Source organism: Prionailurus viverrinus, chromosome F1 (assembly GCF_022837055.1).
Source record: "Prionailurus viverrinus isolate Anna chromosome F1, UM_Priviv_1.0, whole genome shotgun sequence".
Lineage (NCBI taxonomy): Eukaryota > Metazoa > Chordata > Mammalia > Carnivora > Felidae > Prionailurus > Prionailurus viverrinus.
This window is the reverse complement of record NC_062577.1, coordinates 15,632,668-15,658,442: the sequence shown is the minus strand read 5'-3', so window position 1 is coordinate 15,658,442 and position 25,775 is coordinate 15,632,668.

Sequence of the window (25,775 nt, the reverse complement as noted above, 5' to 3'; positions counted from 1 at the left end):
CTAACATACACACAGTTCGTGAGTTTGAGCCCCACATTAGGCTCTCTGTGGTCTGCACAGAGCCCACTTCAGATCCTCTGACCCTCCCCCACTTGCATGTGCAAGTGCGCGCTCTCTCTCTCTTTCTCTCTCTCTCAAAAATAAATTTATTTTGGGGGGCCCCTGGGTGGCTCAGTTGGTTGAATGTCCGACTTCGGCTCAGGTCATGATCTCATGGTTGGAGGGTTCAAGCCCCACGTCAGGCTCTCTGCTGACAGCTCACAGCGTTTTTGTTTTTTTTTTAATGTTTACTTATTTGAAGAGAGAGAGAGAGAGAGAGAGAGAGAGAACACGAACAAGGAAGAGAGAGGGAGACACAGAATCCAAAGCAGGCTCCAGGCTCTGAGCTGTCAGCACAGAGCCCGACACGGGGCTCGAACCCACGAACCCTGATATCATGACCTGAATCAGAGTCAGATGCTCAATTGACTGAGCCACCCAGGCACCCCTCTCAAAAATAAATTAAAAAAAATTTTTTTTAAAGAATAAGACAACAATATCTGCTCATCACTTCTACTCAACACTGTATTGGAAGTCCTAGACAGCACAATAAAATGCTTTTGTTACACTGTAAGAAAAGAGTTGTGGCTTTTGGACTGATGTGCCGCTGCCCGTTATTTTGATACCCTACAGTCTTGAATCTGTCAACTCACCCATCTGATCCAAAACATTACAGATTAGGGAAGTTATTCATTAAAACAATTTTCAGTGAGATGAGCTGGGATTACTCTGGAAGCACATATGATCCTATGTCCTTATCTAGAAGGAGGAGAAAAAATAATGCTTCCAAGAATAGACTGACTTTACTGCATCACTATAATTTGCCTGCAATTGTCTCTTTTTCATGAAGCGTATTCACATCATTGCCTTTGGTTATCAGGGACAAATAATGACTGTTTCAATTCTCCTTCTTTTTTTTTATTTTTTATTTTTTAAAATTTACATCCAAATTAGTTAGCATACAGTGCAACAATGATTTCAGGAGTAGATTCCTTAGTGCCCTTTACCCATTTAGCCCATCCCCCCTCCCACAACCCCTCCCGTAACCCTCAGTTTGTTCGCCATATTTATGAGTCGCTTGTGTTTTGTCCCCCTCCCTGTTTTTATATTAGTTTTGTTTCCCTTCCCTTATGTTCACCTCAATTCTATTTCTCCTTCTCAACCTTTTTCAAGACTCAAATCCTCACTCTATTTGTAAAGTAACAGTTCATTATCAAAAACTGTCTTGCTCTTTATTTTAAAACGCTGTCTGCATTTTATAACGAATTTATGTATGGCTATGTTTACCGCTGTTTGTTGTGAACATAAAGCTTATGGTATAGCACGTAAACTTTATGTTACTACATTCAAAGCAATTGCTTGTTAACAACCACATCAGTTATTTGGTGATTGGGAAGATGTTTTAAGCATTTTATATCCTAATATGGTAGTTTGTTATGTGTGTGTAAACGATGGCCCCAAATATGTCACACGTAGATGAATAATGTTGTGCAGTATGGTCATAACATTCAACAGATACACATAGATGGAGATAGAGAGAGGGATATAGACATAGATAGAGACCCAGAGATGGATGAGTGGATGAACAGAGATAGAGACACAGAGATACAGATGGAGACACAGAGGAAGAGACAGGCAGAAACAGAGAGACGTCCTGGGCAGACAGTGGGCACTGTGCCCTTGAACCTTGAGCAAGCCAGCAGATGCCTGGCACTGTCGAACTCTCCCACAAACACTGAGGTAAACTCCAAGAGCCTCTCTGCACCAACTTCTTATGTGCCCCAGGAGGAACTTTCCTTTTTGCTGATGTTATATTGCGCCCAGCGATCCTCATCTGCTTCAGTGCCCTGGCACAGTACGTGGGGCGCTCCTCCCTGTCAGTGGTTGAGATGGTCCTTGCTTTCTTCTTCGTCATCTACATATGTGACCTGCATGTCAAGAGGCAGTTTATCAACTAGCCCTGAAGTGTTTTCTTCATGCTGTGAATCTTCATGCTGTGAACCACTACCTGATCATGTCCACTGTTGTCCCTGTTAAACAAGGAAACCCCTCCAGAATTGTTTCCAGGGTAACCTAATCACCAAGGGCCTCTTTGGCCACGATGCCCTGTTCCACCTTTCTCTTATGGCAAAAAGACATACAGTAGCCTCCACAGCCTCTGCAGATGACGAACAGGCCAATGCCCCTCACTTCTCTGCAGTCTGCAAGTAACCCTCCTTCCAGAATAACTCTCTCCAGTGTCAACAATATGCCAACTGCCAGCCCTTTATTCAGCCACAAGTGCCTTGACTGGGATAACTGTACACACCCTCCTGGTCACATCCACCTGTAGGCCACCTTCTGCAGCACCCAAAGGAAGATGCCAGTTCTAACCGGTTCATGCCCCACCTAAGCCACAAAGTGAAGGGAGAGGGCGTCTCGTATTTTAGACTCTAAATCCCAGGCTGTGACTGACTCCAAATAACCTCCTCTGTGTAGGGAGTGGCTCTTGGGAAGGATAAATAAAAATTAAACAGATGGTTGGAAACAGGATAATAAATAATCTTTTGATGTAAAAAAAAAAAATAGAGGCATTCTGTCAGAAGAAAATTTAATCAGGAAGACATTCATTAAGGTGTGTCTGATAAACCATTGGAACTACACCAAAATAAAAAGCTTTTGCACAGCAAAGGAAATCATCAATGAAACAAAACGACAACCTACTGAATGGGAGAAGATACTTACAAATGATACATCCAATAAGCACTTAATATCCAAAATATATATTGGGGCGCCTGGGTGGTTTAGTCAGTTAAACGTCTACCTCCTGACTTCAGCTCAGGTCATAATCTCACGGTTTGTGGGTTCGAGCCCCATGTCGGGCTCTGTGCTGACAGCTCAGAGCCTGGAGCCTGCTTCGGATTCTGTGTCTCCCTCTCCCTCTCTCTGCCCTTCCCCTGCTCGTGCTCTGTCTCTCTCTCTCAAAATAAATAAACATCAAAAAAAAATTTTAAACCCACAATGAGATATCACCCTATACCTGTCAGAATAGCTAGAGTAAAAAAGACAAGAAATAATAAGTGTGGGTGAGGATGTGGAGAAAAGGAAACCCACATGCACTGCTGGTGGAAATGTAAATTGGATGGGGCAGCCACTGCAGAAAACAGTATGGAGGTTCCTCAAAAACTTAAAAACAGAAATATCATATGATCCATACTACTACGTATTTACCCAAAGAAAACAAAAACACTAATTTGAAAAGATGTATGTATGCCTGTGTTTACTGCAGCAATATTCACAATAGCCAAGATATGGAAGCAACCCAACATCCATCAATACACAATGGATAAAGAACAGGTAGTATATATATGCAATGGAGTATTACTCAGACATAAAAAAATGAGATTTTGCCATTTGCAACAACATGGACAGATCTAGAGGGTATGATGCTAAGTGAAATAAGTCAGAGAGGGGAGCCTGGGTAGCTCAGAGGTTAAGTGTTCGACTTCAGCTCAGGTCACGATCTCACGGTTGATGAGTTTGAGCCTCATATCAGCCTCTCCGTTGTCAGCACAGAGCCTGCTTCTGATCCTCTGTCTCCCTCTCTCTCTACCCCTTCCCCCCCAAAAATAAATAAACATTAAAAAAATAAGTAAGTCAGAGAAAGACAAATACCATATGATTTCACTACATATGGAATGTAAAAAACAAATGAGTAAAGAAACAAAAAGCAGAAAGACCCATAAATACAGAGAACAAACTGATGGTTACTAGAGGGGAGGAAGCCCAGGGGGATAGACAAAATGGGCAAAGGGCAGAGGGAGATATAGGCTCCCAGTTACAGAATGAATAAGTCATGGGGATAAAAGGGCACAGCATAAGGAATGTATACAGATGGTGGCTACACTCACAGTGAGCACAGCATAACACATAGACTTGTGGAATCATCATGTTGTGTTCCTAAAATGTGTGTCAATTATACTTCAGTTTTAAAAAATCAATAAAAAGATATGCCTGTACTTCTTGCACTTGGAGAAAGATTAGGGAGGAGAAAGAAGCAAAAAAAAAAATTATCGAAAATTGCAAACTATTTTGACTGAATAACTGACTGCCTCTTTGTTTCATATGCCTATGTAAAAAAATTTAAAAAGACTTCAATGGCAGAAAGACTTGCCTACAAGCAAAAACTTTAAGATACATTCCATTTTTTAGAAGTTGAATTCAGTTAAGTGCCAATTCTCCCTCCCTTTTGAGTTCCCATTCCTCACACTGAAAGAGATGGCTAGGTCACCATACACTCACTTTCCTAAAGCACACACGTTTCTCCCCTCCATCATCTCTATTTCAAATGTAATTTCAAGTCTCCCCAACAATGGACCAATGTTTGCAGTCGAGTGGTTAATCCCTACGGGTCATGGAAATGACCTCCATAGACTGACAGCAAAGGGTCAGATAAAGACACTTAAAATACAGATTTTCTTCACCTCTCTCTTTCTATCCTCATTAACGTTCTCACCCCACCTTCTAATCATCTGATCTGGAAGATGTTCGCCTCTGCAGAACCACACCAAAAGTGGGCTTATTCTACAAGTCTGAGGGGAAATGGGAGTCAGATAAAGAATCTGGTCTTACATTCCAAAGTCCACATCTGGCAATCCCAAATGCATATTTGGTCAAGTAGAAAGTGAACCAGAAAAACTTGGTTACAACCAAGTATAAATGAAGGTATAATGAATCACTGAGATATTTTATGGTGGCTTTATTTGGAGAGTGGCCATTCTGTAAAAGGTCATTCCCCACAGGACACCAGACTTCCTAAGATGATCAGTATTGTTAACAGCAATTTACTGTTCTGGGGGCGCCTGGGTGGCTCAGTTGGTTAAGCGTCTGGCTTCGGCTCAGGTCATGATCTCACAGCATGAGTTCCAGCCCTGCGTGTGGCCCTATGCTGACAGCTCAGAGCCTGGAACCTGCTTCGGACAATGTGTCTCCCTCCCTCTCTGCCCCTCCCTCACTCATGCTCGCTCTCTCTCTCTCAAAAATAAACATTTAAAAAAAAATTTTTTAAAGAGCAATTTACTGGTCTTTCTTTGTTACAATAAAATAGCACAGGTGCAAGAGGAAAAAATTTTTCACAGAACAGAGAGTTCCTTCCTACTATAGCCCTTGGCGAGTTCTTTCTCAAAATTACCTCCATTAGGAGTTTCTTATTTTCCAGACTTTCTGTGCATTTATATATGTATATGTGCTTTAATAGTAATCCATCTAATTCCAATGTTTTACACAAAAGGAGGAAAGTTCTGTGTATGGTTAATTTTAATGGATATTGTGAAAGTGTCCTTCACAGGGTAATCTGTGCCAATTTGTCCTTGGACTAATAGTGGAGATCAAAGTACTTCCTTCCCATGCAAATCAAACCCATAATGTGAAATCACCTCACACCCGGTCGGAATGGCTAAAATCAACAACACAAGAAATAATAGGTGCTGGCAAGGAGCAGAGAAAGCGGAACCCTCTTACCCTATTGGTGGGAATGCAAATTGGTGCAGTCACTCTGGAAAACAGTATGGAGGTTCCTCAAAAAGTTTACAATAAGAACTACCCTAAGATCCATGGGGCGCCTGGGTGGCTCAGTCGGTTGAGTTTCCGACTTCGGCTCAGGTCACGATCTTGCGGTTGGTGAGTTCAAGCCCCACATGGGCTCGCTGCTGTCAGTGCAGAGCCCGCTTCAGATCCTCTGTCCCACTCTCTCTCTGCCCCTCCGCCACTCACGCTCTCACTCTCAAAAATAAATAAAACATGAAGAAAGAAAGAAAGAAAGAAAGAAAGAAGAAAAAAGAAAGAAAGAAAGAAAGAAAGAAGAAAAGAAAGAAAGAAAGAAAGAAAGAAAAGAAAGAAAGGGTCTAAGATCTAGCAATTGCACTATTTACCCAAACACAAAAATACTAATACAAAGGGATACATGCACCCCCATGTTTATAGCAGCATTATCTACAATAGCCAAGCTATGGAAATGGCCCAAGTGTCCATCAACCGATGAATGGATAAAGAAGATGTGTATATATATACAATGGAATATTATTCAGCCATAAAGACCAAATGAAATCTTGCCATTTGCAATGCCACGGATGGAGCAAGAGAGGATTATGCTAAGCAAAGTAAGTTAGTATAGAGAAAGACAAATACCATATGATTTCATTCATGTGGAATATAAGAAACAAAACAAATGAGCAAAGGAAAAAAAAAGAAAGAGAGAGGCAAACCAAGAAACAGCCTCTTAACTATAAAGAACAAACTGGTGGTTACCAGAGGGGAGGTGGGCAGGGGGATGTGTGAAATAGGCGATGGGGATTAAGGAATGCACCTGCCGTGAGAAGCACTGCGTGATGTGTGGAAGTGTTGATTCATTATATCATACACCCGAAACAAATATTACACTGTATGCTAACTAACCGGAATGTAAATAAAATCTTTGAAAAAAATAGAAACTACTTACTTACCCATAGCCTCATGTATGTTATTATATTATCCAATTTTTAATCCTCTTCAAAATCTGATAGGTAAAAATAACCCCTTTTTTGTGCTCTTTTGTTTCAATATATATTTATGTATAAATGAGGTTGAGCACTTTGATGTGTTTACAATCTATTTGCACTTATTTTTCTGTAAAATGCCTATTTATATTATTGGCTATTTCATGTAACTTGTATTTCCCCTATTAATGTATAAGAATACTTGTGTATTTAGGGCACCTGGGTGGCTCAGTCGCTTAAGCATCCAACTTCAGCTCAGGTCATGATCCCACGGTCTGTGAGTTTGAGCCCCATGTCAGGCTCTGTGCTGACAGCTCAGAGCCTGGAGCCTGCTTCGGATTCTGTGTCTCCCTCTCTCTCTGCCCCTCCCCCACTCACGCTCTATCAAAAAATGAATAAACTTTTTAATAATAAATTTTTAAAAAAATTTTTTAAAAAAAGAATACTTGCGTATTTAAGAACATTAGGGGGCACCTGGGTGGCTCAGTCAGTTAAGCATCCAACTTTGGCTCAGGTCATGACCTCAGGGTATGTGGGTTCAAGGCCCACATCAGGCTCTGGGCTGACAGCTCTGGAGCTTCCTTCGGATTCTGTGCGTGTCTCTCTCTCCCCTCCCCCACGTGTGCTCTCTCTCAAAAAATAAAAACAATAATCAATTTTTTAAAAGTTAGTATTTTGGGGCACCTGGGTGGCTCAGTCAGTTAAGCGTCAGACTCTTGATTTCAGTTCAGGTCATGATCTCACAGCTCGTGAAATCGAGCTCCGCCCTGGGCTCTGTGTTGACAGCCCAGAGCCTGCTTGGGATTCTCTGTCTCCTGCTCTCTCTGCACCTCCCCTGCTTGAAGACTCTCTCTCTCTCTCAAAATAAATAAATACGTGCCCAAGTAAAATCTAGGGATCTACCTACTGACTTCCTCAAATGCCTTTTCCCCTTCCTTGCATGTAATAAAGTACAACTAGGACTTTTTCTAAAGAACATTTTCAATTACACAGAATACTTTTGCACATGAAAAATTCAACAGAATACATATGTAAATAATGAACTCATGTATCAAAAGAATAAATATGCAAATAATAAACTCCTATATCTTGTCGATGACCTTGAATGCCTGTCCTCATAGGGTTCATCCCTCTTACTACATTTTCTTTCCCATTCATTGCCATTTCTTCTTCAGGGACACCAATGGTAAGTAAGTTGGACCTCCTCTGCCTGTCGTGCAAGTTATTAATTTATTGTCTCTCCTCTCCACACCCGCCCTTCACCACCTGTTCTGTGATAATGAAGACAGACCTTACAAACATCTGTCCTCTGTTAGTAGAGGGCACTGGAAAGAGACCTCTCTTCCAGGTTCCGATGCACTCTTCTCGGCAGGCCCCCACAGCACAGGGAGCCTCTGCGGTGCCCCATCCAGCAGCACATACGCTTTCTGACGCAGCAGGTACCAACAACTGCCAGAGACCGGAAGCTCATGGCCCCTTCCCATGGGAAACTTCCCCTAGAGTCTTCTCCGTCAGCCCTGCTCCTCCTGGCGCACAACTCCATAGCCTCAGTGAACTTCTGCCTTCCAGTGAGCCATAGCACACCCTCTCCACAAGATCTGGATCTCGGACCTGGGCGAAAGGGAAGAAGGTCTTCCAGAGTTTGGGTACTGTACCTTCCTGGACTGCTAATGTACTTTATTCCTAGGGGTGGTAGCTGCTCCCTATATCTACCACTTATGTACTCAGCATTCTTTTAACTCCTTACTAGCGGTTACGGGCTAAACCGTGTTCTGCCAAGATTCCTATTGGCAAGTCTTAATTCCTAGTATCTCGGAATATGACTGTATTTGAAAATATAGCCTTTCGAAAGGTAATTAAAATGAGGTAATTAGGGTGGGCCCTAATCAAATACAAGTGGTGTCCTTATAAGAAGAGGAAATTTGGACACAGACACAGAAGGCAGACCGTGTGAAGACAGAGGGAGATGACAGCCATCTATCATCCAAGGAGAATGGCCTCAGAAGAAATCAACCCTGCTGATTTCACCAGAAATTGTGAGAAAACAGATGTCTGTCGTGAAGCCACCCAGTCTGTGGTACTTATTACGTGGCAGCCTTAGCTAACTATACACTGACCAGTCCCATTATCCCAACATCTTGTTATGGCTAATAATTCACTAGGTTGTACTTTCCCAGGTTGTAATTACTGTCTAGTTTGTCTCCATTCATATTGTTTTCTCAAACATTTTTAACTCTTTATTCTTTTTAATTAAGTTTTTATTCATACCTAATTTTGCAAAATTTTCTCAAACAAACCTGTCTTTGATACACCCAGTTGTTTTTTCTGCTTTTTAACACTACTTCCATTCCTGGAATACTTTTTTTTTTTTTTTTTTTTTTTTTGCCCTTCTATTTCTTTCCTGTAGGCTTCCAGATCACTTTTCATTTCCTCACATTGTCTTAGGAATCATTTCTTTAAAACTGGTATTTTTTCTTGTCCTCTTGTTTCATAAAGTCCATTCTAAAAATCTCTTTGGTATCACTGACAAGTGTTTATTTGCATTAATCAACTATTGCCTAGCATATCTTGTTTGGTGTGTATTCACCATCGACATTTTATTTTCTTTTTTTGTTTTGAGAGAGTGCACATGAGCAAGGTGCAGAGAAAGAGAGGGAGAGAAAATTCCAGTAGGGTCAGAGAGAAAGAGAGAGGGAGAGAGAAGTGGGGCTCACCTGAAGCGGGCCTCGAACTCACAAACCGTGAGATCATGACCTGAGCTGAACTCACATGCTTAACTGACGGAGCCACGCAGGCACCCCCACGATCTACCTCTAGTGGATTTGGTTCCTTTCCTGCTGTCCCTATTATGCTGCAGTTTAAGCCTGGTGCTGGTTCGCTTTTAAGCCACTCTTTCTACGCCTGTTATTTGTTGAAGAGAAAACCAGGGAGGTAAGTTGATACAACAGACAAGTTCAATGACTGCAGGTTTTTCTCAGATATTTGCCCACGATGCCGGGTACCCTACAGCACACCTCCATGCTCTCCTGTGCCTCGTCCCACAGAAACAGGATCATTTCCATGCGAGAACAACACGTACCAATTCTCGCTCAGTGTGAGCGTGCTGTCTCCCCAGAGCTGTGTGCTGCCCGTGACCAGCCACAGAGCACTGGGACTGGATTTAGTCTCAAAACCCTTCCAGCCCACTGTCCAGGCACCACTATCAACGAATGAAAAGAAAAGCACTTGCCAGGGATGCCCGGCTGGCTCAGTCAGTAGAGCACGCCACTCTTGATCTTGGGGTGGCGAGTCTGAGCCCCACGTTGGGTGTAGAGATTACTTGTAAAAAACGCTTATGCCATAAAAAAAATTAAATCTGAAGAGAAAGAAGAAAATCATTTGCCATTCTGTGTTTACATTTGTGATTCTGGCATAAATAAAAAATTTATAGGGGCGCCTGGGTGGCACAGTCGGTTACGCGTCCGACTTCAGCCAGGTCACGATCTCGCGGTCCGTGAGTTCGAGCCCCGCGTCAGGCTCTGGGCTGATGGCTCAGAGCCTGGAGCCTGTTTCCGATTCTGTGTCTCCCTCTCTCTCTGCCCCTCCCCCGTTCATGCTCTGTCTCGCTCTGTCCCAAAAATAAATAAACGTTGAAAAAAAAAATTTATTTACTTGAATAAAGTAAAAAATTTACTTGTGAAATCCCTCCTTTGAAACTTCTAACCGTACCATTTATCCAGTTAATCTTAGGGAAATTTTTCCAGTGATGTCACTGGTAGACCATCTTTGCTGACATTTGAACTCCTAAGAGTCCAAACTGATTCGCAGTCTCTACTCCCAACATGATCCATAGTCAGAACAAGTTTTCAAACTTCTGACTGAAAGGCACAGGCGCATATACGAGAAATCCGAGAGAGGAGCATGACCAGGCACTAACCCTGAAGCGTCTCTTCCTCTGTGAGCCACAGTCTGGTAGGTTCCACTTGAGCACACTCTTTGCAGACTCTTAAGGTTTTAGCTGGAATTTATAATCGGCAAATGGACGGAACAAATCACTAAAATGTACCAAATTCCTTATTCGTTCTGGACTGCCTGAGATTAAACTTTTAGCTTTGAATGTATTGCCTTTGCTCTCTGAAAAATACGTATATTTTTTGGATATCACAACTGGGTGATAATCCAAAAACTTCACACTTATTTTCTTTATAAAGACAATTTTAAAATAGTTTTAACAGGATATTAAATCTGACATCACTTAGTTTTTGGTTTCTCTTTTTTTTTATACGACAGATGTCTTATATATGTGTGTGAATATATACATACACACACACATATATATTATAAAACAAGGTGGTTGGGGCACCTGGGTGGCTCAGTTGGTTAAGAGCCCGACTTCAGCTCAGGTCATGATCTCACAGTTCGTAAGTTCGAGCCCATGTCAGGCTCTGCCTCCCTCTCTCTCTGCCCCTCCCTGTTCACACACACACACTCTCTCAAAATTAAATAAACATTAAAAAAAAAAAACAAGGTGCTTGACTTTTTTATTCATTCATTTATTCATTCATTCATATGCTCAACATACAACCATTGAGTGCCTACTATGTATCATGCACTCTTCAAAAGCCTAATGATACGGCAATACAAAAAACAGACACAAATGCCTGCTTTATTGCTGCTGACATTGCAAGGGACATCAAAGACACTGTGAAGCCAGTTCTTCAATTATTCACTTCTTGATTGTCTAAGAGGAGGCTAAGTAAGAATCCACTGGGAGGATGAAGAGGCTGCTGATAAGGATTTTTTTTTTGAAAACTGTTGTTAGAGTGTCATAAATTTCTTTCCCCCATGGGAGGGAAGAGAAGTTCTGTCGTCACCTCAAGCCAGCTGAAGCTTCAACAGGACCATATGAAAAGCTAATATGCATTTCCTGGAATTTGAGGGACATAGGGGAAGTTACCTGATATGACTACACAAAGAAGCAAAGGTAAGGATAGCTAAGAGCTGTCTATAGAAGAAAAAGTTTGTATCAACAGTAAGCCAAATATCTGCTGACAGCCGGCAGAAGGGTCTGTTTTCCAACGATCAGCTATAGACCCTGTAGAATGGAGCTATCTGATAGTCCAGTTGATTAGCTGACCATGAGTTTCACCAACATCTCTGGCCAACAGTCAGGCGGCCTCAACAAGAGGAGGAAGGCGACCTATGGATGCAGAAGTGGAGTGGAGTGGAGGGAAGAAACTGGCCACAGGGCAGCAACACTCATGCCAGGAGCTGCAGACGAAGGAAGGCCTGCAGGGAAACGATCACTAAACATTAAGAAGTGCCACAGGAAAAAAGAAAGGCTAAGTCTGGGATTCCACCCTGCTCGGATGGCATCCTCACCAGTGTAACCTTATCAGTGCAGAAGGACTTTCCTACCCCTTGCTTCTCCTTCCCCTGTTTTAATATTAAAGGGCCCCAAAGTAGCAACCATTAAGTGGAGAATGCATTGTAGCAAGAAAAGACAAAAGTCAGATTAACCCACCCCCCCCCCAATTCCCAACTTTACCCCTATAATCTTCTAACCCCGAGGCCAATCTAAACTGGGAAATAAGAGATTTTACAGTGAGTGAGATTTTAGACTTTTGACAGTCATCTATGATGTACTTTTAATTCTTTAGTGAGACGGGAAAACCTTGCAACCTAACTGAGGCTCTATCCCAGGGGCTAGAAATAACTAATCCAAAGGACAAGCGGAAAAGAATGAAAGGCACTTTCTGCCTCACTCTACTGAGTGTGGGCTCATTTAACAAACCAATTAAGTAGGCTTAGCTTGTCCTAAGGAGGAAGAAATCCACAGTTAGGAAAACTTCTGAATCAGATATACTGAGAGAACAGGGTGACACAGACGTGGATTCTTTGATAGGAAAAGTAAAGCTAAACAATGCCTCCTTGTCCAATTTCTTAATCACCCAAAACAACAGAAGATTATAAGTTCCTAGGAAAATAATTATCTTTACTGCACTGTATTCAGCATCTCCTCGAAGTTTTCCCAAATACCTCGAATTCCTTCTATCACCTCAGCTCAGAACAGGGAGATTGTGACCTGTGAATTACAGGGCTTCCAGGTGAGTAACTCTTTTTCTTTTTTTCTAAAGCTGAACCTGAGTGTGAAAAAGTTCAACTGTGATCAAATGAACAAAGTTTCAACTACCTTTGCAATAGGATACAAAGGTCACCCAGAATAGGAGACAAGTGAGTCAGAGATTAAATATAGTAGCCGTTTTCAGATCAGAATGCCCTGGTAGCATGGATCCAGGAATATTTAAGCATGTCCTCAATTTATCATAGAAACAATCTTTCTAAACACATGATGGACAACTGTGAACCCTAAAAACAGAAAGGACACATGTAAGGTCTGCCTCTAAAGAAAATAAACTAATAACTCTAGAAATTATTGCCTGGTCACCTTAACTTTGATACCTGAAAAGACCAAACTCATCAATCATTTCATTTATAAACCACTAAAAAGATCACAGGGTGCCAGTGAATGGTAAGCGGGACTTTGGGAAGGATAAATCAGTCAGCCCCATGTAGTATCAGTCCATGACAGACCGCCAGGCATTATTGATGGGACAAGAAAGGAAAAAAAAAAAAAAAAAAAAAAAAAAAAAGACTTTAATCCTTGTCTTAAAGGACATACTCATAAATAAAGTTGGGAAAATATTTTCAAAGTACATGACTACACGAATTCTGAACTTGTTAGAAGTCAAGACAGATGGAATTTTATTCTCCCCTTTTCTTTCCTGGTGAAAGGACAAGACGGATGGTTAAGTTTTAATTAACTATATGGGAACAACAACAACAACAACAAATCTTTACCAAGTTTTTGTAAATTGGGAGTGTGTCATTCTTTCTGCAAATGGAGAAAACACATTCTCCACTTGGTTTCCTTTTTTTTTTTTTTTAACTGTTTCCTTCCTCCCACCCCCCGGGCCTCTCTCTACTTTGAATTTATAAATTTGTAATAGTCAAAGTCTTCAATATCCATCTGTAAATGGTTGCAGATGAATTTCTTTTACGCTACATTCATCTAAAACTAACCAAAAGCTAAGGGATTTGCTCCCCCTCCAAAAATGAGAGAGGTTCAAGGGATGCAGAGAAAGTAAGCGAGCTGGGTAAAACCAAGATGGGCTAAAGAAAAAAAAGGAGGGCAGGGGCTCTGATTTTTTTCATGCCGAGGAAATGGAAAGAAGTTTAATCCGTGTAGACAGAATCACAAGGAAACGGGAATTGAGTTTCCTTGACTCTAACATGGTTTTGACCTGAAGCCAAGGGGTACACTCCCACAGGGACTAAAGAAGCCACAAGGGGACTGCTCCAATTATGAGAAACTTCTACAAAATCTCAGAACTTTCCACAAATGTTGCCTCAAATGAAACACTGCTTTGTGATAACAGTGATAACACAACTACCTCATTAATCTTTTCCACCAGTGGAAGCCATTCTTTTCCACAGTCCCTTTCATTAACTGGGCAAGAAGAAATATGGCTCTGAATGGTCCTTGCTCCAAACTGTTTTGTCAACAACTCATGATAGCTTTTTACCACTCTTGTTACCATTACTCCCAGGTCATACCACCATTCCTGATGACTTTGATCATCTCACTCCCTACCGAATCCCATTCCCGTTCTTACTGACTTAACACTTAGTTCCTGTCTACAAAACTCTTCGATTCCAATGAGATGCACTAACACTTCACTTCACTTACAAGATGGCACAGATGCCCTTTGGATTTTATTTGTAACATGGCTCCAAACTCATTAAATCTGGGTTTCCTGTATACAACACTTTGATTCCCTTACTGGTATTGAACTCTTTCTTACACTTCATTATGATCCCAGAACTTTGGGCTGTAAATAAAACTAAATTTAAATACAAACTTTCATATTTATAGGCCATATGACTTTACAAGAGTTACTCTGCAAACCTCAGGCTGTTTCTTGGTATAGCAACATATCGTCATTGCCCGATATGACAACCCAAGACACTACACAAGATGACAAAAACTGGCTGTAATATTATCAGCTAAAAATAAGAATACCACATAACACTTCTGAGGGGAATTTCCATTAGCTGCACTGGTAGTCAAAATGGATGAAGAAACATTCTTGAACTATAAATCACATTTTCCACAATCTAAATAAAATATCATAGAAAATTCCGAAAAAGGGAGAAGGCTTTGCCTCTCTCATTATGTGTCTCCAACTCTGAGATACAGGGAAAATAATAACCAGCAAAACAAATGACTGTCTTTCAACTATATCAGCCAAAACCAGAATAAAAAACAGTCATGTTCTTTGATTCTTCTATTTATTATTTCCTCTCTTTCTGTATCTATTCAAGGACTATAATCTCTAGTGCCCAATGCAGTAGAAGGCAGACAGGGTATCTGGAGGTATATTGCATCCAATCTTTTTTAAGTTTATTTATTTATTTTGAGAGAGAGACAGCACGAGTCAGGGAGGGTCTGAGAGAGGGGGTGAGGGAGAGAAAGAAAGAGAGAAAGAGAGAGAGAATCCCAAGCAGGCTCCACACTGTCAGCACAGAGCCCAACACAGGGCTCAAATGCACGGAACTGCGAGATCATGACCTGAGCCAAAACAAAGAGTCAGATGCTTAACCAACTGAGCCACCCAGGCGCCCCTGCATCCAATGATTTTTAGTTGCCTAAGTATGTCTAAATAAAAATACTACTGGAGATATAATTTTTCATACCACATTATACCAGGAAAAAAGCTGCATCGTATGTTCTAGAAGTTGCAGAACCCAATTGTTAAACCAAGATCTAATGCCAGTCCAGCAGGTCCACATAAGATAGTCATTATACATACCAATCTGCTCGTGATAAAATAAAAAATTTAATCTCTTAAAAGTAATTAACTTGATGTCTTCCACAAAAAGCTAGAACACAGCCTTTATAAAGCAGAAGACGAAGCCATAAACAGAAAATAAATTGAAATAAAGGGAGAGGTGAAATAAAAACAATGCAAGGAAGTCCAAAATAGAATGCTAAATTAAAATCTACATCTGAGATGGTAAAAATTACTACAGAAACCTGAATCAGCTAATTTAATCCAGGATAACATCTTCTGACCAAATGAGGTTTATCCTAGGAATTCAAGGCCATTCCAGTATTTAAACAACAATGAATGAAGTAATTATATTAACAGATTTGTTAAATCATATGATCATTTCATTAGACATAGAAAAAGCATTAAACAAAATTCAATGTCCATTTATGATTCAGAACAAAAAACTCTTAGCAACTGAGAACACAGGAGAACCTCTTTAACCTAATAAAAGACATCTATAAAACTCCTACCACTTGCTCAGCACTTTTATTTGATGTTATGTTGAGGGGTGAGAGACTGAATGTCTTCACTGATTATAGAAAAAGGCAAGATGTCCTTCCTCACCACTCCTATACATCACCATACTGGGATCCTGCCCATGGCAATAAGGCAAGAAAAATCATCAAAAGGCATAAATATTGAAAATAAGTAATAAAACTGTCTCTATTTGCTATGATTATGTAGAAAATCTCAAATAACCTATGAAACATCTCTTAGAACTAAGAAGTAAATGTAGTAAGATTGTAAAGTTCAAGGTGAACACACGAAAGTCAATTATATTCCTACATATCACTAACAAACAACTAGAATTTCAAATTAACAGAAATACCAACGACTATATCACACAAAAAATGAAATACTTAAGGAATAAATCTAACAAAATATGAATAGGTTCTGTATATTGGAAACTAAAAATCATCAATAAAAGAAGTCAAAGAAGATCTAAATAAGTGGACAGATATACCACACTCATGAACTAGACTCGATATTGTTAAGATACCAATTCTCCCCAATATGATCTGTAGGTACAGTGAAATCCCAATAGATACCCCAGCAAGCTTTTTTACAGATATTAATATGCTTCTTCTAAAAGTCATATGCAAAAGCAAAGGAACGAGAATTGCCAAAACAATTCAGAAAAGAAGAGCAAAGTTGGAGGAGGAGCCCAAATTATAGTAAATCAAGACAGCTTGGTATTGGCAAAACAAATAGTTATTATGGCAACTTGACAGATGCTAGAGATGTGAAGTCCAGCTCCTCCACCGTCCTAGACCTATGAGTGAAGCCATCAGTAACTCTTCATCCCCCGAGCCATCCCACCATCTGACTCAGGGAAGACCAGCAGAACCATCCAGTAGAGATCAGGCAAAATTGCCCACCCACAGAATTTTGAATAAATGATTATTGTTTTGATTTTGGAGGGTGGTGTCTTTACATGGCAATAAATAACTGATATACCACAGTAACTCTAATGCCAACTAGCAGTAGCACAATTATGCTGGAAGGGAAGCCAACATGAAAAGAAATGGTGGGGGGTGGGGCGCCTGAGTGGCTCAGTTGGTTAAACGTCTGACTTCAGCTCAGGTCATGATCTCACTGTTCATGGATTTGAGCCCTGCCCCCAGCTCTGTGCTGACAGCTCAGAGCCTGGAGCCTGCTTCGGATTCTGGGTCTCCCTCCCTCTCTGCCCCTACCCTGCTTGTGCCCTGTCTCTCTCTCTCTCTCTCTCTCTCTCTCTCTCTCTCTCTCTCTCTCTCAGAAATAAATAAACATTAAAAAAAGAAAAATAAAGAAATGGTGGCAGTCTTAGCAAACTATGTTTAAACAGTTTGCTTTTGCAAATTTTGCCAAAGTATGCAGTCACGTGAACACGTTGTCCAGAACCTGGAAGGAGCATGTATAAGTGGGAATCCCTTAATCTGAAGCCTCATTCAAGGTTAATCTATATCCCTTAAGCATGATGCTTAATTTTGAAACACTAACAACATCCTCTTTACTGTCATAGAGAATAAAGGAATGACTTTAGGTAAAGTAAAGGAATAACCTTACTATGTAACATTGTTCTAAATGTCTTGCTCATAAAATAAACATTGTTCATAAAATAACAATAATGACCGCATATTTAATGTTTATTATCTATCATGCACTACACTAAGCAGTTCACATAGATTATTTAATATAATAATTTACAACAACCTCATAAGGTAGGAACTATAATAACCCTCTTCAGATGCTGAAACTGAGGCTCACAGTGGTTGTTAACTGCCCAAAGATACACGGTTACTAAATGTCAGGTTTGTATAAAGTCTGTGCCCTCAGTAACTCAACTCTACAATACAGGAAATATTTAAAAATTAAAATTAAATTGGAAGGAGAATATTTTATCTTTGGTTTTTATACATCTTTCCTATAACTTGAAGGCGATTTTCTAATACATTTTCTGGATATAAAGAAAAACCATTCATGCTTATATTCATTTGAGAGATAACTACCTTACTGATCTGTATAGTAATCTTAAATTGATGCTCTAGGGTTATACTGCTAGAGAAACATATCATCTGGAAATAGAGATGAGTTCATGTATTTTCTTCCATACAGACAATTCTATAAACAATTGGAAAATGTATAAGAAACATTGTAAATAATTAGCTCATCAAAGTGAAATACACAATACAAATTATTTTGAACACAGTTTTCCTCAAAGCCAGGTACAAACAGTGAAAAAACATAATAGGAACGTGTAGTATTTAGAATAGCATTTAAATATATTGTACCTAGGAATAATGAAAGAAACATGCAAAGCCTGTGTAAAAAAAATTCAAAGATTTAATCGGCCGCATTAGAAAACCTACAAATAAATAAACTTACATAAAAATTTCTTACATGTGAAGTCTGAAAACTACAAAGTTGCTAATTCTTTCCAAATGATTGTATTAGTTTAATCTCAACTCAATAAATGCCTCAATAATGTTTCTTCACCAGTTTTTCTGTGTGAAATTTGTGGAGGTGATATAGTCACAGAGTTCAACAAATTAAAGATACCACATGATGGATTAAAGAAATGACATATAAAAGCTAAAACTATAAAACTCTTAGAAAACACAGGAAAAAATTGCATCATATTGGATTTGGCAATAATTTCTTGAATATGACAACAAAAGCAACAAAAAAATGTAAAAATAAATTGGACTACTTCAAAATTAAAACCTTGTGTGCACAGAAACACAATACAGTAAGTAAAAAGGCAACAACGGGAAGCAATATCTGCAAATCATATATTTGATAAAGAGTTCACATCCAGGACATATAAAGAACTCTTACAATTCAATCACAACAACAAAAAGCCTGATTTAAAAATGGGTAAAGGACTTGAATAGACATTTCTCCAAAGAAGATATACAAATGGCTAACAAGCACATGAAAAGGTGTCCAACATTACTGATCATTGGGTAAATGCACACAAAAACCATAATGAGATACCATATCACACTCATTAGGATGGTTACCATCCAAAAAATTAATTAATTAATTAATTAATTAAAAGAAAAACAGAGGGGCGCCTGGGTGGCTCAGTCAGGTAAGCATCCAACTCAGGCTCAGGTCATGACCTCCATGAATTCCAGCTCATGAATCCCAGCCCCACATTGGGCTCTGTGCTGACAGCACAGGGCCTGCTTGGGATCCTCTCTCTCTCTCTCTCTCTCTCTCTGCCCCTTCCCTCATCTCTCTCAAAAATAAATAACCTTTAAAATAAATAGATAAACAAGGTTTTAAAAAATAGAAAATAGCAAGTGTTGGCAAGGACACAGAGAAACTACAACCCCTGTGCTCAGTTAATGCGTAAAATGGTACAGCCATCACGGAACACAGAATGGTGTTACATCAAAACATTAAAAGTGGCATCACCAAATGATTCAACCATTCCACGTCTGCACATTTGCCCCTAAGCATTGCAAACAGGGACTTGAAAAGATATCTGTACATGCGTGTTCAAAGCGGCATTATTCATAATAGCCAACAGGTGGAAACAACTCAAGTGTCCACTGACAGATGGATGGGCAAATGCTATACCTGCATTTACCACAGAACAGGATTCAGCTTTTAAAAAGAAGCAGAGTCTGACATACGATACAAGACAGAGGCACCTGGAGGACGTTATGCTAAGTGCAAAAACCAGTCACAAGAGACACCATCCGATTCCACTTACATAAATTATGGAGAATAATCAAATTCACAGAAAGTAGGGGTGCCCAAGGGGTTCAGTCGGTTAAGCTCCCGACTCCTGATTTCGGCTCAGGTTACGATCTCGTGGTTTGAGTTCAAGTCCCGAGTCAGGCTCCTCGCTGACAGCTGCACAGCCTCTTTGGGATTCTCTCTCTCCCTCCCTCTTTCCCTCTCTCTGGCCCTCCCCCACTCTCATGTGCCTGCTTGCATGCACACACACACTTTCTCTAATTAAATAAATGCTTTTTTTTAACTTACATTAAGTAGAATGGTTGCCAGGAGCTCGGAGAAGGGGAACATGGAGAGTTTAAGGTTATGATTTCATTTATGAAAGCATTTTTTTAAATGACAAAATTATAGAGATGGTGAACAGATTGTTAGTTGCCAGATGTTGAGTGACAGAATGAAGGAGGGAGATGCTGGTGGCTACAAAAGGATAACATAAGCCGTTTCTTGGCTTATATCCAAATAACCCCAAAATAGCGTGTAGAATTAGTGTTCCCTTTCGCCTCAGCACTATTTAAAGACATTTTTGCTCTGCCCTAATGTAACACACCCTTCTCTTTGTGTAAGTGATCAAGGAATATTGGTATGTGGTCATGATAAAAGGTGGTATATAGGGATACTACAGACTTCAGGAGAACGGCATAACCATCTTTTGAACATATTTACTGCTTTTTATCTTACTATCTATTAACTTGTAAATTATATGTTGTTTCCATATTTTTTAATAGTTACACTAGAAATTACAACATGGATTCTTCACTTACCAAAGTCTGATAATCAATAATTTTAGGGGTGCCGGATGGCTCAGTCGGTTAAGTGGCTGACTCTTGATTTTGGCTCAGGTCATGATTTCATGGTTCATGAGCTCGAGCCCCACATCAGGCTCTGAGACTTTTGGGATTCTCTTTCTCTCTCCCTCTCCCAAAATAAATAAATAAACTTTGAATTTCTCCAAAAGAGACTGAATTCATTCTTTTAAAGCTTAAGAGACCAAGATGCACTTTTGTGGGTTTTTTAAGATTTTTTTTTAATGTTTATTTTTGAGAGAGAGAGAGAGAGAATGCAAGCAGGGGAGGGGCAGAGAGAGGAGGACAGGATCTGAAGCAGGCTCTGTGCTGACAGCAGTGAGCCCAATGTGGGGCTCGAACTCACGAACCAGGAGATCATGACCTGAGCCAAAGTTGGATGCTCAACCGACTAAGCCACCTAGGCGCCCTGAGACCAAGATGGTTTTAACTGGAAAGTGGAAATTACTCCCTCTTACTACCTTTCACTACCTAGCCTGGAAACTGAAATCAAGATGAGTTTAAATTATAGACAAGAAATGCCAGGTAAATATCAGACAAGATAATTTGGACAAACCCTCTCACTGAAGACAACTGAAAATTTAGAGAATATACACAAAAATGTATAAAAGTGTCATCTAAATTCGTCATAAACTAGCAACTATTAAAAGTGACATTTTGCAATTTCTCTACAAAATGACTATTTCTTTTTATTATCTACCATGGGATTCACTGGACTTCTTTGCATTGATGTCTTTTATCAGTTCTACCAAATCTCAAATATTATCTTTTCAAATACTTGCATAAGACAATTAAGTAGAAAATCTTTTTTTTTTTTAATTTTTAATGTTTATTTACTTTTGAGACAGAGAGAGACAGAGCATGAACGGGGGAGGGTCAGAGAGAGAGAGGGAGACATAGAATCCGAAACAGGCCCCAGGCTCTGAGCTGTCAGCACAGAGCCCGACGTGGGGCTCGAACTCACAGACTGCGAGATCATGACCCAAGCTGAAGTCGGACGCTCAACCGACTGAGCCACCCAGGCGCCCCAGTAGAAAATCTTTTAAAGCAGCTAGAGAGAAGAGACAGATTACTTAAAGGAGCTACAGATAGATTAGGAGCTAACTTCTCAATGTGAACAACAGAGACCAGAAACAGGAATAATGTCTTCAAGGTGATGTACGATACAACAGCCAATCTAGAAAGCTCTACAAAGTCGAAGAATCCTTTGGATATAAAAAAATATATATATAATTTTTTATATAAACAGAAACCGACTTACTCACACAAAAGGGAATTCTAATATCCATTCTTCAGACTGAAGGAAAATGACCCTAGGTGTAAGCCAGAGGTATAAAAAGAAATGAAGAACAATTAGAGGGGTCAATTTAAATGAATACTGTATAAAACAATAAAATTTCTGTGGTGTTTAGACTTAGCTAGCCAGAGAAATAAACTACATGGTAGCAATAAACATGTAAATTGGAATGTGGGTAAATGTAGCTAAAGGGTTCTCAGGCCTTTGCATCATCCTGGAAGTTAAAATTATTTTTTATTATTTTTTAAAATGTTTATTTGTTTTGGGGCGCCTGGGTGGCGCAGTCGGTTAAGCGTCCGACTTCAGCCAGGTCACGATCTCGTGGTTCGTGAGTTCAAGCCCCGCGTCAGGCTCTGGGCTGATGGCTCAGAGCCTGGAGCCTGTTTCCGATTCTGTGTCTCCCTCTCTCTCTGCCCCTGACCCGTTCATGCTCTGTCTCTCTCTGTCCCAAAAATAAATAAACGTTGAAAAAAAAAAATTTTTTTTTAAAAAAATGTTTATTTGTTTTAAGAGAAAGACAGAAAGGACAAGCAGGGGAAGAGCAGACAGAAAGGGAGAGGGAGAGAATCCCAGGCAGGCTTTGCACTGTCACCACAGAGCCCAGTGCGGGGCTCGAACTCATGAACCGTGAGATCATGCCTTGAGCCGAAATCAAGAGTCAGAAGGTTAACTGACTGAGCCACCCAGGTGCCCCTGTGGAGGGTTAATATTGAATGCTTCAGAATTTCTCCCCACTCTCTCTACTCAAGATGTAATCCGGTGTGTTTGGAGGCTTATCAATCCTTAAAGAAAAAAGGGAGGTGCTTTGAGTCCATGTGTATGACCTTAGGTTAGCCTCTGAAACTCACTGGCCTCCAATACTGAAGTCCAGAGTAGTGATTTACTTGGTCTGTTTTCTAGATACCATCAGTGTCTGATGGTCCCACCTTCACTCTTTCTGGGGCTGGAGATCCTCTGGGTCTCAACCACGTCCTCCATTCGCCCTAGGATTAAATCACTAACCCAGGAGCCTCTGCTGTAGAGTCACCTTATTCCTTGCCAAGGTGGCTCCAGAGTAGGCCCACCTGTTCTCTACCTGGCTATCTTCTGTGTCCCCCACACGGAGTACACGGGGCTTTCTCAATCTTCTGAACTCGACACAAGTCATGGGGAACCTATCTTTTCCAATGTTGCTGGGTCCTGAGTCATTTTAGGTGTGGCCCTACTTGTATGTGAGTCATACTGGAGAGGTCTCCATAACCCCTGGTTGTGCCTAGGAAAGCTGGTCACTAGCCCTGATTTACCTGTGCCCATTTGTATGTGCCACCTAAGGTCTGTGATCCCCTAAGACCCGCCTGTGATCCCCTAAGGTCTGGCCCTGAGAGGGGGATAGATAAAGATGCTAACTTCTGGCCTCATGTACCTTCTTCCCTACCAATTTTTTATGTGGAAACCTTCCTCCTCTTCTTGACTGGTGGATACTTCCCAGTCTTAAACCCTAAATTTTCTTCATCTTACACTTACAATAGAATTCCTATTCAGTGCTCTAAACTTTGCTTTTGCTATATAAAGGGACATTTGTTCCTTGAGGAATATCTTCTCATAGTTAATAAATTCTGGCCATCAGACTAGTGTTTCACCAAAGACTCCAAAAAAGTCGACTAGGAACTTTCAAGCTCCTTGACTCCTTTTGTTCTAAATAGAATCTACCCTGTCCCTGAAGGAAACACCTTTTGGGCAACAAGATTTACAACAGATAAGAGTACACCTCAAAATACTTCAAATATAGTGAGCTCAAAAATTTAAAAACTACCAATGAGATGTGAAAAACAAGCAGGTTTATTTTATTTTCCATAACTAAACCCGTGTTGCTCTTGGGTACCCATCCCAGTAAGCAGTGCAGGAAGAGGATAAAGTAGCCAGTTTATAGCAACCTATTCTCTTTTTTTTTTTTTTAATGTTTATTATTTAGAGAGAGACAGAGAGAGAGGGGGAGAGAGAGAGAGAGAGAGAGAGAGAGAGAGAGAGCGATGTGCATGGGGGAGGAGCAGAGAGAGAGGGATAGAGAATCCTAAGCAGATTTCGTGCTGTCGGCACAGAGCCCAACGAGGGTTCAATCCCAAGAACTGTGAGATCAGGACATGAGCTAAAATCAAGAGTCAGAAGCTCAACTGACTGAGCCACCCAGGTGCCCCTAAGAGTCTATTCTCTTCTGACCTAAAATATTATCTTTCAGTTAAAAATATCTACTCTACCGGGGCACCTGGGTGGCTCAGTTGGTTAAGTGTCCAACTCTTGGTTTCATCTCAGGTCATGATCTTACAGTTTGTGGGACTGAGCCCCATGTCAGGCTCTGCACTGACAGCCTGGAGCCTGCTTAGGATTCTCTCTCTCCCTCTCTCTCTGCCCCTCACTCTCTCTCTCAAAAATAAACATTAAAAATCTCCTTTACCTGTTTTCTACTACCCCTCCCAAAATAGAAGCTCCAGATTTAGTGGAAAGGTTAGATGCCCTCAAGCAGGGTAGAGAATGGCTCCAGACGTTGCCACATCAAAATGGGACAACCACTCCAGAGTGAAAGCTACAGAACAAATTCACCAAATAGATAGCCAGCTATAGTGCTAAGATCCTAAAGGATCCAGAAGTTCCTATGTGCCCTGTGGGAAGATGCAGAATGTAGCTGATTAGTGAGTTTGCCAAGGGATTGCTACAGGAGAGGCAGAGCAAAAAATGTAATTGAGAACCTCTGGGCAGGTGACCCCAAGGAGTGACACAGAAGTCTCAGACAGATCCCTGAAGGTCAGAACCTCAGCAAAAGCTGAAGAAAGGTCTACCCACAAGGAAGTTGGCCATACTCCCCACCCCCAGGCTGAGAGAGCAGACCATGAATTTCACCAGGAGTACAGCTCAACAGCAGAGGCCGCTGAAGAGCCAGTGCAAGGCCTTCCCCTTCCCCATCACCAAACAGCAGTTTTCAGGTCTAATACACCCAGGCCCTATCTTGGGGGAGAAGAGGGAGAGACTGGGCATTTACCCAAAAGGGACAGTTTTAAAGAAAGGAGACTCTTATCGTGAAGAGAACGACATATTTCTAATTGGCAAGTATACATTTAGCTTTCTACCATTCACTGGGATGTGAGTTCCTGAAAATATTCAGGTCACTTATAGAAAAGTTAAAAAACTATGAATTTTATAAAACTTGAACAGCAGCATATAAATTTCAATACCAGTCCATTTTTCAAATTTATTAACATAATTGAAAAATACTCTTATAATTTCTTTCATTTTTTTCTACAGCTATTGTTTTTACTGTTTCATTGGAGTTTTGTGTATTTACATTCTCTTTTTAATATTTTACTTTTGTTTAAAGCTTATTTATTTTGAGAGAGACAGTGAGAGAGAGAGAGAACAAGCAGGGGAAAGGTGGAGGGTAGAGGGGAACAGAGGATCGAAAGCAGGCTCTGTGCTGACAACAGAGAGCCCGATATGGGGCTGGAACTCACAAACTGCAAGATCATGACCTGAGCTGAAGTCTAATGCTTAACCAACTGAGCCACCCAGGCATCCCTCCTTTTTTCTCTTTTATTAAGTAGACTCCATACCCAACCTGGGGCTTGAACTCATGATTCTGAGATCAAGAGTCACATGCTCTACTGACTGAGCCAGCCAGGTCCCCTATATTTACATTTCACCCTCTCTTGATAAGTTCACCTTAGTGGGTTTACTATTTAATAAAGTTTGTTTTCAAGGAAATAGATCTTAGATCATATATTTATTCTATTTTTTTCTAATGTATTAATACTCCTATATTTATTCCATTTTCCTTAGTTTTTTTAAATCTGAGTTTGATATTTATAATTCTTCTTGTTTGATAATGAACTTTTTTAATGTTTATTTATTTTGAGAGACAGAGAGAGAGGGAGAGAACCCAAGCAGGCTCCACACTGTCAGCGCAGACCCCAACTCAGGGCTTGATCCCACAAACCAGAGATCATGACCTGAGCTGAAATCAAGAGTCGGACACTTAACCAACTGAGCC